A 22,702-nucleotide genomic window follows, 5' to 3' on the forward strand; every position below is an offset into this window, starting at 1 on the left:
TCATGTGTAAATACTGGCCATGTAATACTCTGCATTGTGGAATAATAGTTTATTTTAAAGGGAACTAGAGAAATCAAGAAAGGCTTTTTTTCTAGAATTAATAAATGCACATCCTGTTCACTGGGGAAATTAAATCCACACTGAGCAATCTTCAATATGTTCAGAATATGACAGCAAGAATCCTATCAGGGATGCATTACACCTGTTTTCAAGTCCTTGCACTGGTTACCTATCAGATTTCGAGTCAACTTCAAAATCCTTATCCTCCTTATATACTGTCCTACAACTGTTATTATTGATCACCGAATTATTGTACTTGACATGACTTCATTCAGCCTTTCCTGAACGTCTATGACAGGCAGAGAGAGTGCTGTTTCTGGTGCGATCTTTTGCAGCTGACATTTCACTGTTTTAAACGAACAAGAAATTAGATTGCTCATAAATCAGTTATTCTATATAAACACAGCGTAATTGCCCTCCGAAAATCCTCTTTTTCTTGTTCGTTTTAGAGACCTTGATCGAAACTGATTTTAGATGTCAGAAAGGATTTATTTTCTCTGTATTTCCTACATTGCTTTGTCGAGATTTTAACTTTATATCTAACTTTATATCTAGGCTCAGATTTCAACTATAAATCGTACAGTAATTAATAGCAGTAAATACTGATGTTTTGCGCCCTCTTACCACAAAAATATATGTTTTGTAGCTAGGATTAACTTTATTTCGTACGCGTAGCTACTCCGATTCAGACACCGAACAGTTAAAGATGGCGGCAAATCAGACACCCAGAGGGGGGAGGGGGGGGGCGTCTTCTCGCCTCCATAACTAAAATGCCAAATAGGAGTGGCTTAAGCGACATACACAGTCGTGTAACTGACAGATTGAGGTAGCCTATCGTGTAAATTTCGCTTTGTTGCTGATAGGTTAAGCTTTCGAAACTCTGCCCCAAAGTCATGTGACTGATTTTTCGCCCTGTTTCGTTGGTTAAACGCAATGATCACAAGCACCACCATGGTAACTGGGATGTGTAGTTTTTAATTCCGTTTGAATTATAACTGTACGTACTGTCTTCATATTTGGCCAGGGCTTTAAAGAGAAGGCGCGCCAAAAAATTTCGGTGCCGTCGTCTCCGCTTTAAAGGTACCCCCGTGCTGGAAGAATTTGACCTCGGAACGTTTGCCCAGCGTAGTTATAGTGGACATAAAAACAAGAGTTCGCTGGCATTATATCCTAGAAGACACAGACCGGCACCAGACCGGTAAATGCTTGATGAACTAGGGATTGGACAGTTTCCAAGTGCTTGTACAATCGATGGAAATGTTCAAATAAATGTGCAAAAGAAATAAAATAATCATTTATTTCTTTATCATATTGGCTAGCTAATGTCCTCTCTTTGCTAGTAAGTGGCTGTGTTTCTGCGTTGGGTAGCAACGGGTGACTGTTCTCAGGCGGAAGATGTAAACAGCTTAATTTTCATGTTAAATAATTTTTAAAAATTAAAATTCATTCTATACAGCAATCACATATTTGGGTACTGTTTCATAAAACTTTCATGCTTAAAATGTTTAGGGAGAAATGGAAGACTGGTGTGTATTTTTTCTTTAAACTATCAAGACCAGCCATACACAGTACAGTTTATGTACATACAGTAATGTTTATGTTCCTAAATTAATATCGTTTATGACCTTCAGATGCGTTATGCTCCTCTTCTTTTTATGCTCAGCTACTAAAATTTCCCTTTAGTGGTAAAATTCCATATAAATATTCAAAACTAAGCGGATTGAAATGTTCACAGTAAAGACATTAGTAAAGGTGCACAGTAAAGGCACCACGAGTGCCCCTGTCGGTCATTTTGACCAGCCAATCACTTACCGCGGTGCCCTACGGTGCCCTGCGGGTTGGTTACTGTACTACGGGTTTTTACCGCTCATTTTGAATGGCTGCATCTGTAGGTTGTCTCTCGCAGTGTTCAGGAATTGCATTCCGAAACTGAGTCAGATCAAAAGTTGTAAGAAAAGCACCTATGGTGTCGGTTCTAACAGCTTTATTGATTCGATGTTAAAGGCCGGAAATGGGGCACAAGACACGCGACCGCAAAAAGCGTCGCCATCTGCTTCCAGCTGCAAAATGCCGTTTGCGGACGCTGAAGCATTTGAACTTGAACTTTATTGCCATATGTAACCGGTACTGGTACAATGGAATTCTTACTTACAGAAGGTCTCTCGATTGTAAAACAAGTGTAAAAAACAAGACAAAGTGCAAACAGTGCATCAAGACAATGTACAAACAATAGACAATGTGCAAGTAAACATGTAGACATTTCTTTCCAAGGCAGCGGGTACAAGCGATCTCGCGTTTTAAAACCACCAGGAAAAGAAGAAAGGCACTTTTCCTTGCTTGCGCCAGCACACAACGATGTGAGGAGGACACCGTAGTCGGCAGGATTTGAACCTGCGCGGGGAGACCCCAATGGATTTCTAGTCCATCGCCTTAACCACTCGGCCACAACTACAGCGAGCACCGCTGTTGCTGCGTTCTTGCTACAATCTCACATGGATCGCGAGGCGCCGGCGGAAACATTTTTCAAAGTCAGTCTCCATTAAAAAAAAAACCTTTCCAAAATACAAGCCATGCAGACAGACACGCCTCAGAGGACTTAAGGGTGGCTTCATGTGGGAATGATAAAGTCTCCCCGTCCGGACAGGAAAATGGCACTTTGTTAGACACAAAGAAACAATCAACAACAGACAAATGTCCACAAGCATTTAAGAAGCCGCACCATGTTCTTGCTACAATCACACACGGATCGCGAGACGCCGGCGGAAATCTTTTTCAAAGTCGTTCTCCGTTAAAAAAAAAAAACCTTTCCAAAATACAAACCTTGCAGACAGACACGCCTCAGAGGACTTAAGGGTTGCTTCATGTGGGAATGATAAAGTCTCCCCGTCCGGACAGGAAAATGGCACTTTGTTAGACACAAAAAAACAATCAACAACAGACAAATGTCTACAAGCATTTTAGAAGCCGCACTTGAAATAGCTCTTATATTCGTGTTAGACGCAGGAATCGCCTTTTTATTGACGTTCTTACGAACACCATGGAAAGCAAAATAAAGCAAAGCAGAGCAGAACAAAACGAACAAAATAAAACCCTCACGTCCTGCACTTGAATATAATGCCGTTACGTGCCGAAGCGGTATTGGACGTCATCCTAGCACTGCAACCCGGGGCGTACGGTATATGGGAACGAGCACACGTCACAAATCGTCTCTAATCACTCCCTGCACTGTAAGGCGCCTTGAAGCGTGCACCCTCAACATTCATCTTTGCGCATCTGTGAAAGGTAAACTCTTGAGCAAACTCTGAACCAGACGCTCAAACTCCAGCTAGGATTAGGGGTCGCATTCCCATGCTACTTGAACACTTTGTTCAAACCAGGCTGTCCGGACATGAGTTGGCGCGCTCCAGATTTTCTTTTTCTTTTTTTTCCCTCGTACTCGAGGGTCATTTTCCTGTTCCACATCCAATTTCAGCATCTTCCTTGGGAGATGTCAAGCCAGCAAGCCACTGCTGTGCTTCAGTGGCCGGTGTGGAGTTCAGTGGCCCTGTTGTACACGGAAAGCACATTGAGCTCCTTGGACATGAAAAGTTCCAGTTAAAAGCCATTTGTCATCCTTTCTCTTGGTGTCAATGTTGCTATTGTATGTAAAGGTGGCAACTTGCTCAGCGAGCAGGCGGAGCGCACAGCGAATGCAGATGTGTCTGAGTTGTGTGTCCAAGTGGCTGCAAAAGGACAGAGCTCCTGGCGCGCTGTGGCTTAGTTGGTTAAAGCGCCTGCCTGGTAAACAGGAGATCCCGGGTCCGAATCCCAGCGGTTCCTTTTTTTGTTCTGTCTTCTCGAACAGGACTGGTCATTATGGACAACCGCCTACGGCTAGACTTAATTAAATGCAAGTATTCATTTCCTGTCTTGAACGACTTGTTTTTCTTAGAATGCAACTTGCAAAACATGAAATGCAAACCTTGCTAATCAGCGCTCGCGGCTGGAAAACAAAAAAGAAGTCAGCAATGTTTTTTCTTTAACCTTAACCCTGCTAATGGAGAAGAGTTAAACGACCGAGTCTACGTAGCTTAAACGGTCCGCACGTCGGGTTCTTAGCTGAAAGGGTGGTAAATCAGGCTCACCCAGTCCTTAATCTTTTAAAGAGGATAAAAAATTGAACCTAGTCGCCACATCACATACATCCTGTTCAATGATAAGAAGGTGACATCTGTCCTCACTCCAGAGTAAATCACACGTTGAGGGCATTTTTTTTCCACTTTACCGTGAGTCGGGCTCGGCTGCACAGAGGCGAGAGCAGAGCAATGAGGTCACGGGGACAGAGGAGTCACACGCTGGCGGTTTGAACACGCGGAAGATCACTGAGGGATCTACAGTATATGGACCCTCTGTGCGCCACCCGTCCAAACTCTGGACTCTGAATCCTGCCATCCGAGTTTAGATCTCGGCGGAACCTGAGCCGCAGTTCCTTCTTAAAACGTAATCTGGTGAGCATTTCTAGAATCGTACTTGTATAGATGCAGCCTTTAATGTGTTGCTAGGTTAAAATTGATGACTTCTTGAACTTCAGTAGGCAATTGCCCTCTTGATTTCGGATTTAATTGCTTTACTACAGGGGTGCTTTTATGATGACAGAGTCATGTTCAGGTACTTTGCTGGATGGAGGAAGCTCATTTCGGACTCTGTGATCTGCTCACCTGGAAAGGTCTGCTGTACTACTACAAGAGAGAAGTAGAGTCTGGAAGAAGGGACAATTTTATGATGCTTTGGAAGAAAGTGTTTTTTTTTTCTTTGAAATCGAAATGAATCAGAATATCAGTGCAAAGGACAAACTCTTGGTTTGGTTTAAAGAGATATGGTTTTAAACAGACACAATTTAGAAAACAGGTGTTTCTCACTTTTGGAAAAGAATGGACCGGGGGTAATGTTTTACTAGTTGCAGTGCTGAGCTCACTGGGTTGCAGTCGTGCAGTGTGACACCAGGGCTAGTGGCGCAATGGATAACGCGTCTGACTACGGCTCAGGAGATTGTAGGTTCGACTCCTGCCTGGCTCGGGTCACTTTTAAACGCATCAGGCTACTCCCTAAGTAGCCTGTGCTACTTACTGTATGTGGGTGTAATCGTACCCAGTACGAGATTTCCTTCATGTAAATGAACTGCACCTGGGCTCAGTACGGTGCTGAGAGCCCAGCGTTGCTGTTCTAATTAGCACGCACTGCATCGGCTATGAACCCGAACATTTCAATTATTCCGATCAGTAAGTCAACACGTAGTCCACATGAAAGGTAGAAATATTCTCTTGTCTGTCTCTTGTTTGTATATAACTGAATGTCCCTGACAATGTACTGTTAGTTTTAATTGAAGAACGGCATTTGTGTTCAAATATAGCAGACAAGTTTACGTAACTGCTCATGCGACACTCAGTTGTAATTAGTCAAGAAATAAAGTCGAACAACAGCTGAGGGTTTGAATGTGAACGTATCAGATTGCAGCGCCTTTTACTTCCATTGACAAATGATAGAGATTCGAAGAGAGATCCTTCAGACTGGCAAGCAAACCCACGGCTTTTTCGGTTTTCTATCTAGGCAACGTTGGTGTCTGCAATAGCATAAATGAAAGCACGATGCAATTTCTGTGGCTACATTTGTTGCACTTCATGCACAGTAAGAGTGTTTCTAACACCAAATAAAAACTCAACAATTAGCGATCACGCCTTCTCCTCAGTTAACCCACTGAAACCCTCGCTGATAAGAATTCTTTACTGCGTGCTTTACGAGCACCTATCTTGTCGGTTCTTTGAGCTTTATTGATCCGATTTTCAAAGGCATAAGTAGAGCACCAGACGTGCGAACGCAAAATGTGTGGTTATCTGAAGAATTGATTTCCGTGGCAGCGGGTCCAAGCGATTTAGCGTTTTTATAGTACCAGAAAAGGAGAAGCGGCACTTCGCCTCTGCCACGCAGGCACACTACAACGTGCGGCAGACGCCGTAGACGGCAGGATTTGAACCTGCGCGGGGAGTCCCCACCAGATTTCGAGTCCATCGCCTTAACCACTCGGCCACGACTACGGCGAGCTTGCCACTGCCGCATTCCTCCTATAATCTAACACGAGTGCGAGGTGGCTGGGGAAACCTTTTCAGAGTCGCTCCCCGTTAAAAAAAAATACCTTTGACAAAATACGTGCCGGCAGACAGACACGCCTCCGAGGGTTTAAGGGTGGCTTCACGTTCAAAGGATAAAGTCTCCCCGTCCTGATGTCAAAATGCAACTTTGGCAGACAGAAAAAACATCAACAAACCACAAATGTGGACAAGGATTTTACAAGCTGCACCACACTGCACTTTGAAAAGCATTTAAATTAGTGTTAGACGCAGGAATTGCCTTTGGTTTACGCGCTTACGAAAGCCCTCAGCTCCTGCAGTTGAATATAATGCCGTTACGTGTCGAAGCAGTAACGTACGTCATCCTACCACTGCAGCACGGGGAATATAGGGAAATGAGCACACGCTACGAATCGTCTCAATCACTCCCTAGAGTTGTAAGGCGCATTGAAGGGTGCACCGCCATCATTAATCGTTGCGCCTCTGTGAAAGGAAAGCTCTTGAGCAGTTTTGAAACAGCTCGGATGAAACACTTGATTGCTTCCATGTGCATCTGGAGTTCATTTCTTATTTTCACTTCACGCCGCCCAAAGCATTTCTAAAACAGGAGATTCGCGTTTGGGAATGCGCCCTGCCCTAAAAATAAAACAGGTCTACGGGTCTGAAACCTGCTCCACAGAAAACAGTTTTGTTGCGCTTTTGATCAAAGGGAGATTCGTTGTTCTTACTTTTTGATGACATAACATCCAAAGGGGCTTCTTTGGAGCTGAATTCCAACCAGCATCCTAAAGTTTCTTGGTGGTATCCTTTACAGTCCTCTGTTCGGTCGACAAGGGACTGAAGTGGGCAGCTTTCCTCACACATGCAGTGCAATGTACTGTAGTGTTCCCGTTCACTGAATTCGCAGTTCTGCATCAGACCTCTAACTCGTTTCCTAAGTCTTGGTCAGCTTGAATTTAAGCCACGAACCATGCTTCTACTGTATAAACGTCTAGAGGAATCACAAACTATTTGAGAGGCCATCATTCCAGGGGGAACTGACAAAGTCTATCTCTAAACACCTAGCGCAGTCTCTCGAGAGACTGTCAAAAATCTCTTTCTCCATTTGCGTTGCAAGTAAATGGAAACACAGTCTCAACCCAGAGTCACTTGGCAGTAGCGGCACTTAACCACTGTTATTGTCACTGCTTGATACTAACGTTAGCCTACTATACCATGTTCAGCCACCGCTGGAAAACATACTGCTCTAGTACCACACGTGTCAGACATGGAGAGCGACAAGTGTGTGATTTGAACCCATGCATGCAGAGCACAATGTATTAGTAGTCCATCGCCTTAACCACTCAGCCACGACTACAGCAAACACTGTTATTGCTGCATTCTTGCTACAATCTCACATGGATCGCGAGACGCCGGCGTAAATCTTTTTCAAAGTCGTTCTCCGTTAAAAAAAAAAACCTTTCCAAAATACAAACCTTGCAGACAGACACGCCTCCGAGGAATTAAGGGTTGCTTCATGTGGGAATGATAAAGTCTCCCCGTCCGGACAGGAAAATGGCACTTTGTTAGACACAAAAAAACAATCAACAACAGACAAATGTCTACAAGCATTTTAGAAGCCGCACTTGAAATAGCTCTTACATTCGTGTTAGACGCAGGAATCGCCTTTTTATTGACGCTCTTACGAACGCCATGGAAAGCAAAACAAAGCAAAGCAGAGCAGAACAAAACGAACAAAATAAAACTCTTATGTCCTGCACTTGAATATAATGCCGTTACGTGCCGAAGCGGTATTGGACGTCATCCTAGCACTGCAACCCGGGGCGTACGGTATATGGGAACGAGCACACGTCACGAATCGTCTCTAATCACTCCCTGCACTGTAAGGCGCCTTGAAGCGTGCACCCTCAACATTCATCTTTGCGCATCTGTGAAAGGTAAACTCTTGAGCAAACTCTGAACCAGACACTCAAACTCCAGCTAGCATTAGGGGTAGCATTCCCACGCTACTTGAACACTTTGTTTACGCTCAGTGCTGGATTTTGGGAACTTTAGGACGAGTGGGACTTTTCTCCTATCTGTCAATTCGTTTTGTTTTGGAGACTCTTGGCTGTCTGTGTTGTATAGTGCAGCGTGAAGAAAACGTTTTCGAAAACTGTGCCGGCTCAATAAGTTGTAAGAAATCCTCTCCAGCTCTTTTAAGTCTCTTCAGTTTTGTCATTTAAAGTGAAACTAGATGTATAACTGGAGCCTCACTTATGCAAATGGTGAGGCTCCAGTTCGACATCTAGTTTCACTTTATATGACAGAAGTACATCAGACTGCGCCGGACTGGGGGATCACTTCCGGTTATTTTTACCATCTTAAATATTTGAAATCCTCCCCTATGCAATTGTGACACTTCATCTTGGCTCCACCTAGGACACTCTTCAATCTTCCATCACTTCTCTCTTCTCCCGCAACACTCTCGTCTGTCGGCAGTATGTGGCGTCTTTGCATTACCACCAATCTCACCACAGCAAGAAAGCAACGTGTTTTGGCAAGAGAGGAGGAGACTGAGAGGTATGTCTTAACACCGATACTACAGTGCTTAAGTACTGCTCACGTACATGTTTCTTGGTTCATATTATGCATTTCATACGGTCAAATTACTTTTGAGCAACTAATAAGAAGCGCGAAACGGTATGCGTTTTAGTTTCGTTTTGTGCTATGACCCGTGGATTGATTAGAGATATCAAGTACATACAAGTCATTTTTTAAATGTTGTAGTTCGTCTTGAAAAAATGTTACGAGTACATCATCTATCAACAATTACACAGGTTCTGTTTCCATATTGCGGATTTTGGTTACGTAATATTATTTTCTAGATTTCACGTTGTGAATATATGATTTGGGCAAACAGAGCTGCAAAGAAGTACATTATGGGTTGTTGTTGTTTTTTTTGCAGTTTTATCTAGAACAAGCGATGCTTAAACCTTTGTCTGATTCTTGTGAAACTATCCACACGACAGTTACAGTACCTAGGAGTTGACTTCAGTGATGTCACTGATGGGATGTTTCTAAAAATCCATCCTCTGTAAAACGTCTTCTCTAGTTGTCCTGCATATGTATTCGCTAATGAAGCTGTGTGTTCTGAGCCTGGATCTCTACATTTCTGTATGAACCAGCTTAGAGGGCTAAAGACAGCTTGTGTTTAAATTGAGTGTAAGGCAATTTATGCTTCTAAAGTCATGGTCAGCATTTATTATTGTACTGTGCTGTAAACTTGTTCTGTGCCTAGTCACATTATTTTATAGCGTTTTTATAGTGTTATCAAATCCGGTGGCGCTGTGTGTTAGTTTCCTGACTCCCATGTCACATGGTCTGTGATTGAAACCTGTGAAACCGGTTTAATTCGTCACAGCCAGCACTCCGGCAGAGAGGGGGTTGTGCTCGTAAAGTAGAAGCAGGCGAGATTTCCAGCGAAAGACACCTCCCCCCCACCCTCATACGATTCGCATTGTAATTACACATTCTAATTGTATTACACATTGTACACATGCTTAAAAGAGAAGAGAGAAAACGCAAGCCTTCTTCAGGTGTGAGGGTCTTCTGCTCAGAATGAAACGCTAAAATGTAATGTAGGCTCTGAATGGGTTCAATTATGATTTGGGCTTGATTAAGGTCGCTGCCTTTCATCTAAAACCCTACTTGAATCCTTCTAAACTAAAAATCAGTGTTAGTGAGTTCTAAATAAAGAGGTATCCAGGTAACAGTGAAACGGGCGGACAGTCTGGGGAGATCGCCCGTTTTCCATGTAAATAGTTCCCTGGTTCCGCACCCCTTGGTGTTTCTCTCGCTCTCTCTCGGGTCACCTGATCATTAGCTCGAAAGATTTCAGTGCTTTGTGTATATTCTAATGGTAGTGGGGGCAGGGTGTGTGGGAACAGGTTTGGTTGAAATTGCATTGGAGATCTATGTTCTTCACACCTGAAACATTTTCTCTGAAAGCATTTTCTTCGCAGTTTAACCGATCTTGTTACAGCATGTTACAGTTTACTATTATTAACCATATTAATTTTAAGTGCTTAATGCCATTTTTTGACCAGGCACGAATATTCTTAAGTCCATATCTTCGCAAGGGAATCAGTGCGAATTGCAATACTAATTAAATTAAAACTACTAACTACTAACTAATACTAATTAAAACAAACCAGAAACGTGTTGTTCTGTCTAATGACATTACAAGTGGAAAGATTACAGATTTTAATCGTCTTTAATTTTGTTACGTTATACATTTTAGAAACGTTTCATCCATACAAACACCACAAAACTATTTTCGATTGTATTTCTGAATAGTATGTTACACTTAGTTCACTGTTTTAAATACATCTAATTAAGAAAGTTAGGTGTTAGCATAAACTATTAGCAATCAATAATATTAAATTTAGCACTGTAATAAGATGTTGCACTTTCCCCCGCATCTTGTAAAAATATATTTTCATTGTTCAAATATACATTAAGTCTGACTATCATATAATAAGTTAAATACAAAACTAAAGAAAAAATAGGGTTAAATATAATTCAAAATATTTTGCTAACAATGTTAACTGTTTATGAATAATAAAATGTATTAACTAAGGAGTAGGATGGCACAGTTGTTAGTATGTTTTTTGTTTTGTTTCTTTTTCATAAATACAACAGTAGTACCTGATGTCTCAGTGGCTTTCAAAATTAAATTATGCATGCAAACCTGTGAACTAGAAAGATAACTAAGATATCCATTCCTTTATAATGGTGGCGAAGTGGTTAGCATTGCTATCTTGCAGCACTGGGGTCCTAGGTTCAATTCCTGCCATCCTGTGTGTGTGGGGTTTTTACATGTTCTCTCTGGGTTACATGGTTTTTCTCCATATGTGTGATATGACTCCCTCTCGCACTCCAAAACATACTGGTAAGTTAATTGGTTTATGGGAAAACTGGCCCTGGTGTGTGTGTGTTTGTGTCTGTCTGTCCTGTGATGGACTGGCGCTATGTCCAGGGTGTATTCTGCCTTGTGTCCGTTGCTTACTGGGATAGGCTCCAAATCCTCTGTACTGGATAAAGAGATTAGAAATGGATGGAAGTAAAGGCACTGTGTGGATGGAACTATACACAGTGTTAGAAACCTACGATGAAATGGCAGCATCTCACTGAGAATAAAATATTTTATAGTGCTGGCTTAAGGAAACAGCCTTTCCACCTCTCTTGCACATCAGTATCCATACCTAGTTATTTAAACAAATTGCCTCTAATTATAAACATCTTAATATGCTGGCTCTGTGGATCCGCATCAGCTATGTTTGCCCACTCCTTCAATTCATGTGCATCCAACACACAGTTCAATGCCAGCAACTACACATAATCTAAAATACAATCCTTATTTCAGTATCTATGTAAACATATAGTCTGTTAACTTCATCATCTTCATTAAAAGTATGCCTAACCCCATTAGGAAGTGTTCTTGTTATAAGTGTATTCCTCAGCTTTCCCCAAATTATCTTCTTCTTGCCAACATCTCTAGTCTTTTATCCTGCAATAACTCAGCCAACACTTAAATCTCCAAAATCTGCTTGTGTTAATTTCTTTAAATCACAAATATCATGTGTAAATACTGGCCATGTAATACTCTGCATTGTGGAATAATAGTTTATTTTAAAGGGAACTAGAGAAATCAAGAAAGGCTTTTTTTCTAGAATTAATAAATGCACATCCTGTTCACTGGGGAAATTAAATCCACACTGAGCAATCTTCAATATGTTCAGAATATGACAGCAAGAATCCTATCAGGGATGCATTACACCTGTTTTCAAGTCCTTGCACTGGTTACCTATCAGATTTCGAGTCAACTTCAAAATCCTTATCCTCCTTATACAGATGCAGCCATTCAAAGTGCGCGTTACAGACACGTACCGCAGGTGGCGTCGCTCAGTGTGACGCAAGATGTCGCGTGGCACTGCAGTACGTGATTGGTTGAGCAACAGGGGCACTTGTGGTCCGTTGGTCTGTCGTAGAAAGACTTACAGTACAGTAAACGTCTTTGCTGTGCCCGTTGTAGATATTGAATTTTACCACTGAAGGGAAATCTTAGTAGCTGAGCATAAAAAGAATAGGAGCATACTGTAACGCGTGTGAAGGCCATAAATGATATTAATTTTGGAACATAAACATACAGTATATAGCTGGTCTTGGTACTTTAAAGAAAAAAATACACACCAGTATTCCATTTCTCCCTAACGATTTTAAGCATCGAAGTATTTAACTAGCATGTGAAATAGCGTGTGAAAAAGTGGTAGTTTTAAGCTTTTCTGCTAATATAATATGGAATCGCGTATCTAAAGAATTTAATAACGGTATTCGTATGCTGCGACAGGGCTGTGTAGGGCTGTTTTGCCTGCTTGTTTACGCATGCTGTCTTGTAGCCGACTGGTCTAGGTGCGTGACTACTAGCTGGCAGGTTGTGTGTTCGAATCCAGCTGGTGCTAGACTCTTCTTTTAACATTTCTTCGAAAAAATAGAATAGCGATATTATGGACAATCAATTGACTTTTATATTTCAAAATATCGCAACATGATCGATATTTGCGATATTTTGAACATATCTTCCCTTCTGACAGTGGCTCCTGCTTCTATTGTGTGTGTGTGTGCAACAGAGTAAATTTTTATAGAGAAATGGAGGCTGGACAGTATGCGTTACAATATAAACATTTATATTGATTTAAATCGTGTTCTGATTTAAATCGCAAACGCGTGTTTAATTATATGTGTTTTTTAATCATAATCAGGCTAATGCAACATAAATTGATACAGTATCTTTGTCTTCTAAGTATCTTAATAAACTTTCAGCATAGCTTTCTACCCGTCAAGATTTATATTTCTTGGGATTTTGGGATCAAATGTGGAAGGATTAGATTATATTCGTTTTTATTTGTCAAATACGTGATTGTATTTCTGAATGTTATGTGACACCTACAGCAGTTCACTGCTTTAAATACATCGAATTAAGAAAGTTATGTGTAGCACTTTAGAACTTTTTTCTGAACCAGGGAAAATCTGATCATGTTTCTCTATAACAATAATAAAAAACTTTATTTTACATATCGCCTTTAAAAGTGGCATCTCAAAGCAATACAGTAGATCGAAAAACAGTTAAAAGGGACCAAATTAAATACCAGACAATCGCAAACGCGTTTTCAATAAAATTATTTTATTCATTCAGCAGTTTGTGAGAGGGACATCCAGCAGGGAGAGACACACACACCGGTTTTCATTGACAAAATTGTTTTTTTTCAATTCCTCTTGTCTAACAGGAATGTTTTGTTTGTGGACAGACTGTTAGACAAGAGGAAAAGACCGCCTCCTCCTACGAAGCATTAATCGCGTATCTAAGGAAAATTGCAGTATACCTTTGTTCATGCACATCATTATACAGTACAGTATCTCAATTTGTATTTCGATTAAAAAAAATCGTTTGCCCAGCCACTACTGTTGTTATTGTTTTTATCCTGTAAAGCGTTTCCTTTTTCTGCGTTTTCCATTTCCTTTTTCTGATCACTCGCTTTCTGGATACACATCTCACCTGTCCTGTTCTTTGTTTTCCTGGTTTGCTGATTATGCCTGCTGCGGTCCACTCCTACCCTCACACCTAAAGAATACTATTTTAAATTTCTTGGCGCAGTTCATTAACCCTTGTATGTGCTGTCCGCGCCGAAAATGCAATTAAAAAAAAGTCAAAAAACGCGCTCAAAATACAATTTATAGCTTAATAAGATACACTCCACAGGCAAATTTAATTGTGTGTTAGTTTCCTGACTCCCATTATTTAAACTGCGACACTGATCATTCATCTCTAAATAAACTTTATTTTATATAGCGTTTTATGCGAATAGGTAATTAGATTGCTCATAAACCTAATCGCTTTTTCTACATAAACACAGCGTGATTGCTCTCTGAAAATGCTTTTCCTTTATTTTTAAAGTAGGCTCAGATTTCAACTATAGATCGTATTATTATAAACTTTCTTGGAAAAATGTATTTTATGTAAACCATGTTTGCTATTAATTCATTTAGGGCTAAAATACGTTCATTGTCTTCCAATCGAGTCGAGTTGACATTGGAAGCCTGCCACACCCGGACTGTTAAACCAACGCATTAGCACGTCAAAGCCCGTATTGGTATTGAGCCAGTATTGTCTTTAGTATTCCCCCCCTCTCCCCTCAATTCAATTCAATTCAAGGTGTTATATTTGCATGACAGATGGGTACAAGCAGTGTTGGGTATGTATATTGTAATGCTTTCGGCAGACAGGCACTGTGTAAGAGCCGGCGCACCAGAGGAGCGCACTGAGGGAGCGTCTGCATTTATAACTTAGTTTTTAAAATTAGTCAAGCAATATGAAGCATCTCCTTTTACGTTTAAGTCCCTTAAATACATTGAGCCAGCCACTACTGTTGTTATTGTAGTGGTTTGTCATCACTTAAGATTGCTTTTGATACCATCCTTACACAAAGCAGAAGGGAGATCTTAGTGCCTAAGCATAAAAAGAATAGGAGCATACTGCAACGCGTGTGAAGTCCATAAACGATATTAATTTTGGAACTTAAACATACAGTATATGGCTGGTCTCGGTACTTTAAAGAAAACATACACACCAGTATTCCATTTCTCCCTAAACATTTTAAGCATCGAAGTCTTTAACTAACGCGATACCGGAGTCAACAAGCATACTTTTAGAATTTGATTAAAAGGGAATATAATATGGAATCGCATATCTCAAGAAATTAATAACGATATAATTATATTCATGTTGCAAAAGAACTGCAACGGACATAAAAACTCCCTTGCCTTTAACAGAGCGTTCCATAATTTCTAACTACGAAAATGCCAGGTGAAAGGATTTGTAAACATATTTTGTTAAAGCGAGTCAGTTTTTTCCACAACACATAAAAGACATTTTTCCAAGAAAGTTTAGCCTTTGTCACTAATGAAACCACTAAATAAAGACATAAATCTAGAAATCTTAAGATTTGTTTTATTTAATGTTGGTAGCAGGATGAACTGTCAGAGTGTATATTTTGTCGCAGAGTTGCTGCAAGATGTTAACAGTGAAAAAGGTATTTAGAAATGAGTTATTTCAAGATGAAAATTTTCAGAATAATTGCAAATCTAGCAGGATAGAGAAAGCACAGAAAACTGGCAGTTAGATTGATCAGACTAGTATGAAAAGTCATTTAGCAAAGGGAATGAGAAGAGTGACAAACTAGTATACTTTAGATCTTTTTAAATCTGATCATGTTTCCCTATAACAATAATAAAAAACTTTATTTGATATATCACCATTAAAGGTGGCATCTCAAAGCAATACAGTAGATGTAAAAACAGATAAAAGGACCACAGATTACAAAGTAAATGCATATAAGAAAGACAAGCAGTTAGAGGTGCTACCAAAATTAGAAAATGAAGCAGATACAGACACTAAGTCTTCTGAAAAGAAAGGTTCTGAGGTTAGATTTAAACTGGCCCTGGTGTGTGTGTGTTTGTGTCTGTCTGTCCTGTGATGGACTGGCGCTATGTCCAGGGTGTATTCTGCCTTGTGTCCGTCGCTTACTGGGATAGGCTCCAAATCCTCTGTACTGGATAAAGAGATTAGAAATGGATGGAAGTAAAGGCACTGTGTGGATGGAACTATACACAGTGTTAGAAACCCACTATGAAATGGCAGCATCTCACTGAGAATAAAACATTTTATAGGGCTGGCTTAAGGAAACAGCCTTTCCACCTCTCTTGCACATCAGTATCCATACCTAGTTATTTAAACAAATTGCCTCTAATTATAAACATCTTAATATGCTGGCTCTGTGGATCCGCATCAGCTATGTTTGCCCATTCCTTCAATTCATGTGCATCCAACACACAGTTCAAAGCTAGCAACTACACAAAATCTAAAATATGAGCTCTACTTGCCACTTACAATACCAACAGTACCAGCTAACTTTAGTAGTGACATTTTCATGGATCTTTTTAACAATAAAATTTACAACATCAGACTTCAGACACAATTAAACAGGGCTCAAAAAAGTCTGGTACAAACATTTTCAGCATGGAATAAACCTTTACTTTAATGGTATAAACCTTAAATGGATTCATATTCTCAATAAGATTTGGTGCTCAGTAACATGACTTAGAAAATGACAGAAGACATACGTATCATGCTTATCCTTCTATTTTTCATAATTGTAAACTCCTTAAGGCAGTTACATTTTCTCTGTTCTGACCTGGAGTTACAGAGAAATTTAAATTCTAATAAGAGATTTGTAATGAGGAAAGTCATACCAATCACTCATACCAGGATTTGCAATCACAATACAAATACTTTCTTTCTGTATGTGTTTATTTTGCAGTTTGAGTCTATGGCATTCCTTTGGGGGTCTATACTCCAAGGCATGACTTTTTTATGGGAACATGACATTTTTTTAAAGTCTTTTAATGCAAGCTTCATATAAACCCTTAGCAGTGGTTACTGTCTGGAGCAGGTACTTGAATGGCACAGATTCATTGAAATGATTCAATTTCTTTTGAAAATATTTGGGATAATACATATTCCAGAAATCACAGCCGTTGAATTATCCAGAAATTAATTTCTCTCAGGGTGTATTTAACCCCTCATGGATGGCATTGTATGAAATGAGTTTGAAGTTCCCCATTTGCCTCTATTATGAGATGCTGTGGACACTATTTTATACATTTTAGGAGTGTCCATAGGAAGGTATGTTCTAGAAAGAGTGAACTTCTGTTTTGCCATTATTTTTAATAGGGGCGTTACATGTTTACACTTGGTGCTCCTACTAGAGGAGAGGATATGATTAATCTAGGCTTATCACAGAAACTGAAACACATCTGGTTGGTGAGTCTACTGTGGGTAAAATGTTACTGGTACCGCATGTTGTAAAGCTCGGTATTTTCTCTCTTGGCCTGACTTTTTTTAATGTCTGAGTGTTAGAATCCATGTTGTTGCTGGTAAGGGAATGGTAGGTGCTGTGATTGACACAGTCAAAGCCTTGTACAGAGATACCATTGTAGCTGTTTGACAGTATTTTAGATGCCCTTAGTTAAAAGCATGGGAGGAAGTACTGCCAAGGGAAGGGGGGGGAGCAAGGATTTTTTCTTTGATTTTGTGAGGTTATTTTTTGTTATATTGTGTTTCAGAAAGCAAGAAAATAAGATTTACTGTATGATAAAAAGAGAAAGAGCTGGAGTAGATCCTCAGATCAGTTTGCTACCAGCAATCAAACAAAAAAATGGAAAGAATTGTCTCCTCCTGATTGGAACCTTTCTTACTGTCTTATTATAATTTATCAGGCTATCTTTTAATTTCCACTGAGAGAAGGAAGTCACTTGTCATGCAGCTATTTTATTCTTCATTGCACAATATGCTCTAAGTTAGCAAATGAAACATGAAATAAATCAAGAATACGATTAACATGAATGTATAAACATCCAAACTATACTTTATCACATTTAATTATTGGGTTAGCTTTTTATTGAGCCAAAATGTTATAAATGTGTGAACGTCTGTAAAATGGAAATATTTATATTTTTCTCTTTTCTGTTACCTGCCTGACAGCATTTTGTATCCCATTCAGTATATTACTGGAAAATATTAGACCCAACCTAAAGAATTCATGGGGGTAGTGGGACACAGTACTGCAAAGAGTCTCCTAAAGGGACAGAGCTATTAGTACTTATGTGTTTGAGTCTGGAGAATATAGTAAACTCTAAACATTAAGGGAATGCATGGAATCGGAAAATATAAATTGCATAGTACACAAGACTTAACTGGTTTTATTCTAGGAAAGCAGACAAGACTGAGTCATGGGACTCAGAGGATCCAAGGCTAGACTGAGTATAATAGGCTTCGGGCTTCTATTGTGACATCTACTGTAAATTACAAAAATGTTAAAAGTAAACAAAATAAAGTAACTAGAATGTGGTCTGAAATCACCCCTTTAGACACCCCTTTTACTTCACTGGAGTCAGATATGAAAGGCAATAGTCTCCCATTCTGTCTGCTGTGTGTTGCAGCAGAGGGACTCCCTGCAGCTGAAAGGGGCAGAGTAACTTGCATGCCCTCTAGTACAGTTTACACATGCACGACTTTAAAAGCTAGCAAGACAGGTTTCGATTCACATTAGCTGGCGAGCCTTGTTAAAAAACGAATGATAATGTAACATGCCACTGTTCATGAACAAAGTTATACTGAGATTTCCTAAGATACGTGATTAAAAAATAAATAAATAAAAATTGGAATCTCCTGCGGAACACATTCCATAAGAATCAGCGGTTTTACAGTATATATCGCCTTTAAAGGTGGCTTCTCAAAACGCTTTACGGGATAAAAACAACCAGAACAGCAGCAACAACAATATTGTATTTCGTTGCATTTTGAAAACCAAGTAATAACTTAACTATACAGTACGTGCAAACGTTTCGTATGTTGCTGTCGTGAATGCCTGCGTACCCATAAGTATTTTATTTGCCTTGAGTCTGTCTACAGTATCTCTGTCCCACTACCCCCCTCTCTCCCTCAATTCAATTCAATTCAAGGTGTTTTATTTGCATGACAGATGGGTACAATTCTTGTTGGGAATGTATACTTTGATATTTACACCCGGCGCGGCACCGAGGGAGCGTCTGCATTTATAACTTTTTATAACTTGTTTTTAAAATTAGTCAAGCAATATGAAGCATCTCCTTTAACTTTTAAGTCCCTTAAATACATTGAGCACAGCTTTCTCACCATCCTTACACAAAGCAGAAACTGTCCGATGACTCACAGTACAAGTGGAAAGATTACAGATTTTAATCGTCTTTAATTTTGTCTTTAATTTTGCCTGTGGAGTGTATCTTATTAAGCTATAAATTGTATTTTGAGCGCGTTTTTTGACTTTTTTTTAATTGCATTTTCGGCGCGGACAGCACATACAAGGGTTAATGAACTGCGCCAAGAAATTTAAAATAGTATTCTTTAGGTGTGAGGGTAGGAGTGGACCGCAGCAGGCATAATCAGCAAACCAGGAAAACAAAGAACAGGACAGGTGAGATGTGTATCCAGAAAGCGAGTGATCAGAAAAAGGAAATGGAAAATGCAGAAAAAGGAAACGCTTTACAGGATAAAAACAATAACAACAGTAGTGGCTGGGCAAACGATTTTTTTTAATCGAAATACAAATTGAGATACTGTACTGTATAATGATGTGCATGAACAAAGGTATACTGCAATTTTCCTTAGATACGCGATTAATGCTTCGTAGGAGGAGGCGGTCTTTTCCTCTTGTCTAACAGTCTGTCCACAAACAAAACATTCCTGTTAGACAAGAGGAATTGAAAAAAAACAATTTTGTCAATGAAAACCGGTGTGTGTGTCTCTCCCTGCTGGATGTCCCTCTCACAAACTGCTGAATGAATAAAATAATTTTATTGAAAACGCGTTTGCGATTGTCTGGTATTTAATTTGGTCCCTTTTAACTGTTTTTCGATCTACTGTATTGCTTTGAGATGCCACTTTTAAAGGCGATATGTAAAATAAAGTTTTTTATTATTGTTATAGAGAAACATGATCAGATTTTCCCTGGTTCAGAAAAAAGTTCTAAAGTGCTACACATAACTTTCTTAATTCGATGTATTTAAAGCAGTGAACTACTGTAGGTGTCACATAACATTCAGAAATACAATCACGTATTTGACAAATAAAAACGATTATAATCTAATCCTTCCACATTTGATCCCAAAATCCCAAGAAATATAAATCTTGACGGGTAGAAAGCTATGCTGAAAGTTTATTAAGATACTTAGAAGACAAAGATACTGTATCAATTTATGTTGCATTAGCCTGATTATGATTAAAAAACACATATAATTAAACACGCGTTTGCGATTTAAATCAGAACACGATTTAAATCAATATAAATGTTTATATTGTAACGCATACTGTCCAGCCTCCATTTCTCTATAAAAATTTACTCTGTTGCACACACACACACAATAGAAGCAGGAACCGCTGTCAGAAGGGAAGATATGTTCAAAATATCGCAAATATCGATCATGTTGCGATATTTTGAAATATAAAAGTCAATTGATTGTCCATAATATCGCTATTCTATTTTTTCGAAGAAATGTTTGTTAAAAGAAAAGTCTAGCACCAGCTGGATTTGAACACACAACCTGCCAGCTGGTAGTCACGCACCTAGACCAGTCGGCTACAAGATAGCACGCATGAACAGGTAGGCGAAACAGCCCTACACAGCCCTGTCGCAGCACACGAATACCGTTATTAAATTCTTTAGATACGCGATTCCATATTATATTAGCAGAAAAGCTTAAAACTACCACTTTTTCACACGCTATTTCACATGCTAGTTAAATACTTCGATGCTTAAAATCGTTAGGGAGAAATGGAATACTGGTGTGTATTTTTCCTTTAAAGTGCCGATTCCTGGAATCTGACTGGCTGACACCCCTCTGAAGTGGTTCCATAAAATCTGGTATACGGAAAAGAAAGCGTTGATAAATACAAGTGTCTTTTAATACACTCTTTGCTGTGCTCTTGAGGATCCTTGTGATATTTTAAGCTCTAGTTGAATGATAGGTGTCGCATTTTAAATCATTTTCGTAGTTAGAAATTATGAAACGCCCTGTTAAAAGCAAGGAAGTTTTTATGCCCGTTGAAGTAAAACAAAATGCCTGACAAAGTATGGCTTGGACAGATTCCAAGTGCTTGTACAAATGTGCTAAAGAAATTATACTTTGAGTATACAGCTTGTCCAAAGTCATCCATTATTAATACTATTAGTAATATCTTCAGTAAAGGCTTTGATGCATAAATATTTCTGATAAAGGTAGGTTGTGTACTTTTGTCCAACTGAGCAATCTTGCTTTCATAAAATATACCAACATTTTAATGACTGATGATTAACATGCTGTAATACACAGTTCAAAATTAAAGGCTCAAATGCTGTACATGAGAGGTTAAGCTCCCCCTGGCGGTTTTACAAGGCGACGCCGGATAGTTAACCACGTGACACCACGTTAACTGCGTCATACTGCGTGATACTGCGACACGCCCACCGGGGTATGCCGCGAAATACCTCACTCATTTTGAATGGCTGCATCTGTATACTGTCCTACAACTGTTATTATTGATCACCGAATTATTGTACTTGACATGACTTCATTCAGCCTTTCCTGAACGTCTATGACAGGCAGAGAGAGTGCTGTTTCTGGTGCGATCTTTTGCAGCTGACATTTCACTGTTTTAAACGAACAAGAAATTAGATTGCTCATAAATCAGTTATTCTATATAAACACAGCGTAATTGCCCTCCGAAAATCCTCTTTTTCTTGTTCGTTTTAGAGACCTTGATCGAAACTGATTTTAGATGTCAGAAAGGATTTATTTTCTCTGTATTTCCTACATTGCTTTGTCGAGATTTTAACTTTATATCTAACTTTATATCTAGGCTCAGATTTCAACTATAAATCGTACAGTAATTAATAGCAGTAAATACTGATGTTTTGCGCCCTCTTACCACAAAAATATATGTTTTGTAGTTGGGATTAACTTTATTTCGTACGCGTAGCTACTCCGATTCGGACACCGAACAGTTAAAGATGGCGGCAAATCAGACACCCAGAGAGGGGGCGTCTTCTCGCCTCCATAACTAAAATGCCAAATAGGAGTGGCTTAAGCGACATACACAGTCGTGTAACTGACAGTTTGAGGTAGCCTATCGTGTAAATTTCGCTTTGTTGCTGATAGGTTAAGCTTTCGAAACTCTGCCCCAAAGTCATGTGACTGATTTTTCGCCCTGTTTCGTTGGTTAAACGCAATGATCACAAGCACCACCATGGTAACTGGGATGTGTAGTTTTTAATTCCGTTTGAATTATAACTGTACGTACTGTCTTCATATTTGGCCAGGGCTTTAAAGAGAAGGCGCGCCAAAAAATTTCGGTGCCGTCGTCTCCGCTTTAAAGGTACCCCCGTGCTGGAAGAATTTGACCTCGGAACGTTTGCCCAGCGTAGTTATAGTGGACATAAAAACAAGAGTTCGCTGGCATTATATCCTAGAAGACACAGACCGGCACCAGACCGGTAAATGCTTGATGAACTAGGGATTGGACAGTTTCCAAGTGCTTGTACAATCGATGGAAATGTTCAAATAAATGTGCAAAAGAAATAAACAAAATAATCATTTATTTCTTTATCATATTAGCTAGCTAATATCCTCTCTTTGCTAGTTAGTGGCTGTGTTTCTGCGTTGGGTAGCAACGGGTGACTGTTCTCAGGCGGAAGATGTAAACAGCTTAATTTTCGTGTTAAATAATTTTTAAAAATTAAAATTCATTCTATACAGCAATCACATATTTGGGTACCGTTTCATACAACTTTCATGCTTAAAATGTTTAGGGAGAAATGGAAGACTGGTGTGTATTTTTTCTTTAAACTATCAAGACCAGCCATACA

The 22,702-nt window shown here is 39.5% G+C and overlaps 3 non-coding genes across 3 annotated transcripts; 1 reads left to right on the plus strand and 2 right to left on the minus strand.

The window, feature by feature from the left end:
- Positions 1–2,430: 2,430 nt before the first annotated feature.
- On the minus strand, positions 2,431–2,512 carry trnas-aga (transfer RNA serine (anticodon AGA)). The gene has a single exon. It is a non-coding gene; the product is annotated as a tRNA-Ser (tRNA).
- A 2,530-nt stretch (positions 2,513–5,042) lies between these two features.
- trnar-acg (transfer RNA arginine (anticodon ACG)) lies at positions 5,043–5,115 on the plus strand. Its single transcript has one exon. It is a non-coding gene; the product is annotated as a tRNA-Arg (tRNA).
- Positions 5,116–6,049: 934 nt separating this feature from the next.
- trnas-cga (transfer RNA serine (anticodon CGA)) lies at positions 6,050–6,131 on the minus strand. The gene has a single exon. It is a non-coding gene; the product is annotated as a tRNA-Ser (tRNA).
- Between the last annotated feature and the right edge of the window lie 16,571 nt (positions 6,132–22,702).

This window comes from Atractosteus spatula, unplaced genomic scaffold, assembly GCF_055471065.1.
Source record: "Atractosteus spatula isolate fAtrSpa1 unplaced genomic scaffold, fAtrSpa1.hap1 Scaffold_23, whole genome shotgun sequence".
Taxonomy (NCBI): Eukaryota; Metazoa; Chordata; class Actinopteri; order Semionotiformes; family Lepisosteidae; genus Atractosteus; species Atractosteus spatula.